Below are 9974 nucleotides of genomic sequence, written 5' to 3' on the forward strand. Positions count from 1 at the left end.
GAGGCGCTCCCTCAGTCCTGACCCGCTGACAATGAGGCGCTCCCTCAATTCTGACCCTATTACAATGAGGTGCTACCTCAACAATGACCATCAGACAACACTATACCTCCCCATTGCTGACTCTTTGTCAAAGCGGTATTGCCTCAGACTGTTGTGTAAAATCTCAATCCGAGCAATTCGCCGTGCTGTACTGGGGGCTGTGTTGTTGAGTGTTGATTTACAGTGGGGTTGTGTTTTAGGCTTTATTAATTGGAGGCTCTGTGTTTTAGGGTCGCATCTGAAAGTTTATTTACAGGAGGCTTAGTTTTAGGGAGGATTTGCAGGGGGAACTGTTTCATGGTTCATTTACTGGGAGCTCTATATTTTACACTTTATTTACAGGAGACTCGGTTTTTTTCTGGTTTCTTACTGGGACTGTGTCTTTTACACTTTATTTCCTGAGGGACCTTTCATCGTTTATATATAAATGGGTCTCTGTGCTTAAGGGTGTATTTACAGGGGACTCTGTTTTTAGCATTTTTTCAAATGAGACTCTGCGTCGGAGAATATATAAAGGAGGCTGTGTGTTTCAGAGTTCATTTACAGGGATGTCTGTGTTTTAGGGTATCTGTACACGATGCTCTGTGTTTTAGGGATTATTTATAGTGATCTGTGTTTTACAGGTTACTGAAAGGCATCTCTGTCTTCGGGTTTATTTACCGGGGACTGTTATTTGTAGGTACGTCTATTTATTCAAAGTTTATTTGTAAGGGGCCCTGTCTTACGGATAATTTAGAGGTGGGCTGAGTGTGGGGTATAATTACAAGTGCTCAGTGTTTTCGGATTTATTTAGAGGGAACCCTATGTTTTACCGTCTCCTTCCTGGGTGATGTGTGTTAGAGTTCATTTAAAGGGGTCCGTGTATTTGAGGGTATAATTACAGGGCGCTTTGTTTTTAAGATGGGTTTAATTGGGACTCTGTGTTTTAGGGGTTATTTACTGTGAGCTCCGCGTTTTACGGGTTATTGAAAGAGGTTTCTGAGGGTATCTTTACAGAGGGCTCGGTGTTTGAGGGCTTTTGTGCAGGACTGAGGCTAGCGTTAGAGGTGAGGTTAGGGTCAGCGCTGGGGCTGAGTGTTATGGTTTGTGTTAGGCCTGAGGCGAAGGTTAGGGTTAAGGTTTGCCCTGAGTTTAGGCTCAGAGTTTACGCAAGCGTTAGCATTCGGGCTGAATCTCGGGTTGAGGTTTGGGGTCGGGTTATTTCTGGGGGCAGGGAGAAGAAAAGCAGCTTCGCATACCCAAAGACAGAACCAGAAGGAGAGCAACTGCGTATTCTGCAGGAGACTCGGGATGTATTGTAAACTTAACAGGTCAAATAGTATTACAGATTAGTTTACAATTAAAGATTATTGTCCTGAGAGAATGCCTCATTGTCAAAGTGTCCGCTTGCGGCTGTCCCTCTGTATTGTAGTGTCAGTACTGAAGGAGTGCACAATTGTCAGAGGATCACATTCAGCCGATGCCTCATTTTTTAAAATTATGTAATTTAGTTACGTTGCACTCCCCCAATAAGAATTTAGAACAAGGCTCAGCCTCAGAATTGACCCTATGACTGATACACTCGCACAGTCCTGACCAACTGACACTGCCACAATACCTCAGTGCAGACCATTTGACAATGAGGCACTGCTTCAGTACTGAAGCTCTGACAATACTGACTGTCTGACAATGAGAGAGTGCCTCAGTCTGACATTCTCACCGTGCTGCAATCGTGTGGCACTCCCACAAGTCTAACCCCTTGAGGTTAAGAAACTACCTCAGTATTGGCCGTCTCACAATAATGCACTTCAACAGTTCTGACCCTGTGGTACTGCTGCATTACCTCATTACAGACCCTATAAATGTGAGGCACTTCCTCAGTTCTGACCCTCTTACAATGAGGCGCTAAGTCTCTGTTGACTCTATGATTATAATGCTCTCCAGCAGTTCTGTCCCTCTGACAGTGCTTCAATACTTGCCTGGACCAGGCAAATTCCTCATTGTTAGCGGGTCAGTTCTGTGGCAGTGCCTCCTGGTAATGGGATCATATGAATCTGCAATACTATTTGACCTGTAACGTTTACAATACATCCCGAGTCTCCTGTAGTTTACGCAATTGCTCTCCCTCCGGCTCTGGGTATGCGAAGCTGCTTTCTTTCTCCCTACTCTCAGGAATATCCCTAACCTTAACCCTAGATTCAGCCCTAACGCTCACCCTTGCGTAAGCCCGAAGCCGAACTTCAGCCCAAAGCTTAACCCAAACCATAACCCTCAGCCCTAACGCTAGGCTCATCCTACACTAACCATAGCCTCAGGCCCAAACCGAACCCAGCTTCAGCCATACTCCTGGCACTCAAACACGGAGCCTCCTGCACAGAGGTCCTCAAACACAGAGACCCTTTTCAATAACCCGTAAAACGCGGGCTTCACTGTCAATAAGCCCTAAAACACAGAGTCCTATTTAAACAAACTTCAACAACAGAGCCCCCTATAATTATACGCTCAAATACACAGATCCCTTTAAATGAACTCGAACACACATTGCCCAGGAAGTATAAGGTAAAACATAGGGCTCCTTCTAAACAAATCCGAAAACACTGAGCACCTTTAATTACACCCCAACACTTAGCCCACCTGTAAATTATCCATAAGACAGGGCCCCTTACAAATAACCCTAAAAAGACAAAGCTACGTATAAATAAAGAGCCTTTTGCAAACAAACCCTGAAACAGAGACCCCTTTGAACAACCTGTAAAAAACGGAGCTCACTATAAATAATCCCCAAAACACACAGCATCCTGTATGTACACCCAAAAACACAGACATCCCTGTAAGTGAACCCTGAAACACAATGCCTCCTGGAAATAATTTCCAACGCAGAGCCTCATTTAAAAAAAAAACGGTTACAAAAAAGGACCCTGTAAATATACTGTCAAGCGCAGAGTCCATTTAAATAAACCCGAAGGAAGGTGCCTCGCGAAGTAAAATGTAAACCACAGAGCCGCCGGCACATGATCCCCTGCAAATAAACCCTAAAACACAGAGCTTCATTTACAGGGATGTCTGTGTTTTAGGGTTTAAATACAATGAAGCCAGAAACACAAAGCTTTCTGTAAATAATCTCCGACACAGAGCTTCATTTAAACAAACGATAAAAACAGAGCTACCTGTAACTACACTCTCAAGAACAGAGACCCCTTTACATATAACTTAAGGAAGGTTCCTTAGGAAGTAAAATGCAAAACAGAGACCCCAGTAAGAGACAATAAAAGACAGCCCCATGTAAATTACATGTCAAATATAGACCTCCTTGTAAATAAACCCTGAAATAACAGTGCACCCTGAAAATCCTCCCTAAAACTGTGCCTCCAGTAAATAAACCCTCAGAGACGCCTGTAAACAAGCCCTCAGACAGAGACACCTTTCAATAACCAGTAAAACAACGAGCTTAATTCAAATAATCCCTAAAACAGAACCCCCTGTAATTATATCCTCAAATACACAGACCCCTTTAAATGACCTCGAAAACAGATGCCCGAGGAAGTAGAATGTAAAACACAGGGCTCCCTCTAAATAAAGTCGAAAACACAGAGCTCCAGTCAATACAACCCAACATCAAGTGACCTGTAAATTATCCATAAAACAGGGCCCCTTACAAATAAACCCTAAAAGACAGAGCTCGCTATAAATAAAGAGCCCCCTGTAAATAAATACCAAAACACATAGTAAAAACCGGAAGAACTGCGGATGCTGCAAATCAGGAAAAAATACAAAGTCGCTGGAAAAGCTCAGCAAGTCTGGCAGCATCTGTGTGGGACAAAAAACAGAGTTAACGTTTCGGGTCAGGTGATCCTTCCTCAGAACCTCTGGCTGGCGCGTCTTTAGTAATGCAGTTTCAATCGCCTTAAAATATCCTTTTCTGTGGTTTTTGTGAGGCACTATAACATTATCACATAAGAACATAAGAGCAGGAGTAGGCCATCTGGCCCCTTGAGCCTGCCCCGCTATTCAATAAGATCATGGGTGATCTTTTTGAGACTCAGCTCCACTTAACCGCCCGCTCACCATTAACTTTAATTCCTTTACTGTTCATAAATTTATCTAGCCTTGCCGTAAAAACATTCAGAGAGGTCGGTTCAACCGCTTCACTGGGCAGGAAATTCCATACATTCACAACCCTGTGGGTGAAGAAGTTCCTCCTGTCCTCAGTCCGACATCTGCTTCCTTTTACTTTGAGGCTATGCCCTCTAGTCCGAGTTTCACCTGCTAGTGGAAACAACCTCCTTGCCTCCACCTTATCTCTTCCCTTCATAAGCTTGCGTGTTTCTATAAGTCCCCTCATTCTTCTGAATTCCAATGAGTATAATCCCAGCCTACTCAGTCTCTCCTCATATTCCAACACTCTCAACTCTGCACCCCGTCCAGGGCTAGTATATCCTTTCTCAAGTAAGGAGACCAAAACTGCACACAGTACTCCAGGTGCGGCCTCACCGGGACCCTATAAATCTGCAGCATTACTTCCCTGTTTTTAAATTCCATCCCTCTCGCAATGACAGACAAAATTCTATTTGCCTTTTTAATTACCTGCTGCACTTGCAATACTACTTTCAGCGATTCATGCACAAGGACGCCCAAGTCCCTCTGCACAGCAGCATGCTGCAATTTTTTACCATTTAAACCATAGTCCATTTTGTTGTTGTTCCTACCAAAATGGATGACCTCACATTTATAGACATTGTACTCCATCTGCCAGACCTTTGCCCACTCACTTAAACGATATATCCCGATGCAGATTTTCAGTATCTTCTGCATACTTTGCTCGACTGCTCATCTCAGTGTCATCTGCAAATTTTAACACAACCACACTTAGTCCCCAACTCCAAATCATCTACCTAATTGTAAACAATTGCAGTCCCAACATTGATCACACTGGCATACCACTAGCCACTGACCGCCAACCAGAAAAAAACCCATTTACCCCTACTCTTTATTTTCTGCGAGTCAATCATCCTCTGTCCATGCCAATACGTTACCTGTAATATCGTGCAATTTTATCTTATATAGCAGCCTTTGGTGTGGCACCTTGTCAAATGTCTTCTGGAAATCCAGGTACACGACATCCACAGGTTCCCCATTGTCCACCATGCAAGTCATGTCCTCAAAGAATTCCACCAAGTTAATTAAACATGACCTACCCTTCATGAACCCATGCTGGGTGTTCCCAATGGGACAATTTATATCCAGTTGTCTTGGTTTTATCTTCCTTAATGACGGATTCAAGCATTTTCCCCACAACCGAAGTGAAGCTAACTGGCCTATAGTTACCTGCTTTTTGTCTACTTCCTTTTTTAAACAGTGGCGTCACATTGGCTGTTTTCCAATCTGTGGGAACCACCCCAGAGTCCAGTGAATTTTGGTAAATAATTACTAGTGCAAGCCTCTTTCCTGTTGTACGAAAGATCCTCTTTACCAATGCACCCACAAGCGCTCCATATTACCACTCTCGCGCTCTCATTCATTCATAATTTTACCGACCACTTAAAAGCATACTATGTTTACGATTATCGCATTTCATTCATTCATAAAACTGCGATCTTGTCATACTTTTCACTATTAAAGGGAGACTAAATTAAAATGTTCCTTCCACCACATTTACTGCCTTTTCACAGTTTTAATCCTCACGGCCTTATTTTGCTAACAGTTGCCAAACCTGTCTGCACATCAGTCTATCCCTGAGTATGTGTTAATTTTCTAATCTATTCAGAACAATATCATCGTGTCAACTGAAGCGATGAAAGAGCATAATATTAATCATCCCTCAGCAACCGTCTCCCAGGAATTGAATAGCTTGCAGGACATCAAACAAGTTTTCTGCTTTAGCAGAGATAATAGGAACTGCAGATGCTGGAGAATCTGAGATAACAAGGTGACGAGCTGGATAAAAATAGCAGGCCAAGCAGCAGAGGAGCAGAAAGGCTGACGTTTCGTGCCTAGACCCTTCTTCAGAAATGGAGGAGGGGAAGGAGGTTCTGAAATAAATAAGGAGAGAGGGAGAGGCGGATAGAAAATGGATCGAGGAGAAGTTAGGTGGAGAGGAGACAGACAGGTCAAAGAGGCGGGGACGGAGCCAGTAAAGGTGAGGGTAGGTGGGGAGTTAGGGAGGAGATAATTCAGTCCAAGGAGGACGGACAGGTCATGGGGGCGGGATGAGGTTAGTAGGTAGGAAATGGGGGTGGCGCTTGAGATGGGAAGAGGGGATAGTTAGAAGGAAGGACAGGTTAGGTCGGCGGGGACGAGCTGAGCTGGTTTTGGGATGCAGTAAGGGGAGGGGAGATTTTGAAGGTTGCGAAGTCCACATTGATACCATTGGGCTGCAGGGTTTCCAAGCGGAATATGAGTTGCTGTTCCAGCAACCTTCGGGTGGCATCCTTGTGTCACTGCAGGAGGCCCAGGATGGACATGTCGTCTGAGGAATGGGAGGGGGAGTTGAAATGGTTCGCGACTGGGAGGTGCAGTTGTTTAGTGCAAACCGAGCGTAGGCTTTCTGCAAAGCGGTCCCCAAGCCTCCGCTTGGTTTCCCCGATGCAGAGGCGGCCACAACGGGAACAGCGGACGCAGTATACCACATTAGCAGATGTGCAGGTGAACATCTGCTTGATGTGGAATGTTTTCTTGGGGCCTGGGATGGGGGTGAGGCGGGAGTTGTCGGGGCAGGTGTTGCACTTCCTGCGGTTGCAGGGAAAAGTGCCGGGTGTGGTGGGGCTGGAGGGAAGTGTGGAGCGGATAAGGGATTCACGGACAGAGTGGTCCTTCCAGAAAGCAGATAAGGATGGGGAGGGAAAAATGTCTTCGGTGGTGGGGTCGGATTGCAGATGCCGGAAGTGTCGGAGGATGATGCTTTGGATCAGGAGGTTGGTGGGCTGGTAGGTGAGGACGAGGGGGATTCTGTTTTAGTTTTTATAGCGGGGAGGGTGTGTGAGGGTTGAGTTGCTGGAAATGCGGGAGACACGGTCGAGGGCGTTCTCGACGACTGAGGCGGTGAAGGTGCGGTGCTTGAAAAACGAGGACATCTGAGATGTATGGGAGTGGAATGCCTCATCCTGGGAGCAGATGCGGCGGAGGTGAAGGAATTGGGAATAGGGGATGGCATTTTTGCAGGAAGGTGGGTGGGAGGAGGTGTATTCTAGGTAGCTGTGGGAGTCGGTGGGCTTGAAATGGATATCAGTTTCTGGGTGGTTGCCAGAGATGGAAACACAGAGGTCCAGGAAGGAGAGAGAGAGCTATTAGAGATAGTCCAGGTGAACTTAAGGTTGGGGTGGAAGGTGTTGGTGATGTGGATGAACTGTTCGAGCTCCTCGAGGGAGCACGAGTTGGCGCCGATACAGTCATTAATGCAACGGAAGAAGAGGTGGGGTTTAGGGCCAGTGTCGCGACGGAAGAGGGATTGTTCCATGTAACCTACAAAGAGGCAGGCACAGCTTTTCCCATCCGGGTTCCCACGGCCACCCCCTTTGTCTGTAGGAAGTGGGAGGAATTGAAAGAGAAGTTGTTGAGGGTGAGGACGAGTTCGGCTAAGCGGATGAGGGTGTCAGTGGAGTGGGACTGGTACGGCCTGTGGGACAGGTAGAAGCGGAGGGCCTTTCGGCCATCTGTATGGGGAATGCTGGTGTATAGGTCCATGGTAAAGATGAGGTGTTGGGGACCGGGGAATTGGAAGTTCTGGAGGAGGTGGAGGGCGTGGGTGGTGTCACGGACGGAAGTAGGGAGTTCCTGGACCAAGGGATGAGAAAATGGAGTCGAGATAGATGGAGATAAGTTCGGTGGGGCAGGTCGACCAGGGCAGTCAAGTTTGATGGAAAAGCTCAGCAGGTCTGGCAACATCTGTGAAGGAGAAAACAGAGTAAACATTTCGTGTCCGAGGACACTTCCTCAGGACTTCTGTCCACTGCCGACACTGAGGTGCTATCTCCAACCCTCTCAGTGCTGCAATAACCCAGATTTGATCCTCTATTCGCGTGGCACTCCCTCAGGACTGATCCTGTAATCGTGTGGCGCTGCCTCAGTAATGACCGTCAGTCAACACTGCACTTACGCGTTACTGACTGTCTGACAAACAGGCACTGCCTCAGATCTGACTTGCTGACGATGAGGTGCTTTCTTATCTGACTATCTCGCAGTGCTTTACTGGGGGCTCTGTTATTTAGTGTTGATTTACAGTGGGCCTTTTCTTTTCGCTTTCATTAATTGGAAGCTCTGTGTTTTAGGGATTTTTTTTTTGCAGTCGTCTGTTTGAGGATTTAGGTGGATTTTAGGAAGGATTTACAGGGTTTATTTACAGGGAGCTCTATACTTTACACTTTAGTTACAGCGGGCTCTAACTTTTTTTGGTTTCTTTACAGGAGGTTGACCCGGCCTCAGCCTCCATCCCCAGCCTGTCCCAGCCCCGCCCCCAGCCCACGGAACTGCTCCCGGCCCGCAGCCTGTCCCGGCTCCCGGCCCTAACCCCAGACTGTTCCGGACCCGGCTGTGGCCCCCAGCCCCCGACACGAATCCCAGCCTGTCCTGGCCCGGAAAACAAGCCCCCAACCCACACCCCCACCCAGCCTCTCCCGGCCCCAAACCTAACCAAAAACGTAGCCCCAATTCTAACCCTTAACCTGGCACCTGACCCCAGACCCGAGCCTTCAACCCCCAGCCGAATCCCGGCCGACAGTGTGTCGCAGCCCTGGCCCGGCCTGGCCTGACCCAATCCAGGACCCCAGCCCAGACCATCACCGTAAACCTCGCCTTAGACTCAGCCCTCCGAACCCGGACCCAAACTTAACCAAAACCTTCGCCCCAACCTGGACCCCGATGCTAAACCCGGCCTGAGAAACCCATCCCGGCCCGGGCCGGCCCAACCCATTCCAGGGCCCCAGACCAGACCATCACCGTAAACCTAGCCTTAGCCTCGGCCCTACGCACCGGCCCCAGACACCAGCCGTCAGCCCCTGTCGCAGCCGTAACCCTAAAGCCGGCCTCAGACCCCAGCCGCCAGCATGTCACAGCCCCAACCCTGCCGCAGACTGTCCCCGACACAAACCCTAATCCCAGACTGTCCCGGCCTCGGCCACCGGACACCGACCCTAACCCCCAGCCCTCGGCCCAGGCTCCCATCCCCAACCATACCCCACCCTGCCCAGATGCGAGCGTCCGAGACCCAGACCTAGCCCCACCCTAACCCTCATCTGGCCTTAACCCTAACCTGTCTGAAGGTAACTACTGAGGAATTGCCTCAATGGTCAATACTCACGCAGTGCCTCAATGTAAAGGGGTCAGAATTGACAGCCTCATTGTCAGAGGTTCAGTGACAGTGCTTCACAGGAGTGTCACTGCTGAGGGACTGTCTCACTGTTAGAGGGTCCAGTGGGGTGCACAGTCTCAATATAATGGCGTGAGAAATAAGGGAGCGCAACACGTTTACAGGACCAATACTGATATAGTCTAGTACAGTCAGAGGGTCAGGATTGAGCGAGGGCCTCTATGTAACGGGATCAGAACTGTTGGATGGCTCCATGATTAGCAGGTCAGCACTGAGCTTTTGAAGCACTGTCACAGCATCAATAGGAGGCAATGCTTCTTTCGAAAGGTGTCCGAATTGAAGGGGCGCCAAACAATTAGAGGCGCATGACTGTGAAATTATGATCAACGGGTCAGTACTGAGGGACTGCCTTATTGTCAGTGTCTCAGTTCTGAGGCATTGTTCATTTGTCAGAGGGTTCGTCCGATGGGAATGACTCATTGTTAGAGTTTGTGTTCTGAGGCAGTTCCTCAGTGTAACGGTGTGGGAATTGAGGGTTTGCTACACAGAGAGGGTCAGTGCTAAGGGATTGCAGCAGTACCGGAGGATCAGTGCTGAGGCATTGCCTCACGACAAAGGCATCAAAAGCGAGGCAGTGCGAAACGATTACAGGGTC

The sequence above is a fragment of the Rhincodon typus genome, chromosome 46 (assembly GCF_021869965.1).
Source record: "Rhincodon typus isolate 14 chromosome 46, sRhiTyp1.1, whole genome shotgun sequence".
Classification (NCBI taxonomy): domain Eukaryota; kingdom Metazoa; phylum Chordata; class Chondrichthyes; order Orectolobiformes; family Rhincodontidae; genus Rhincodon; species Rhincodon typus.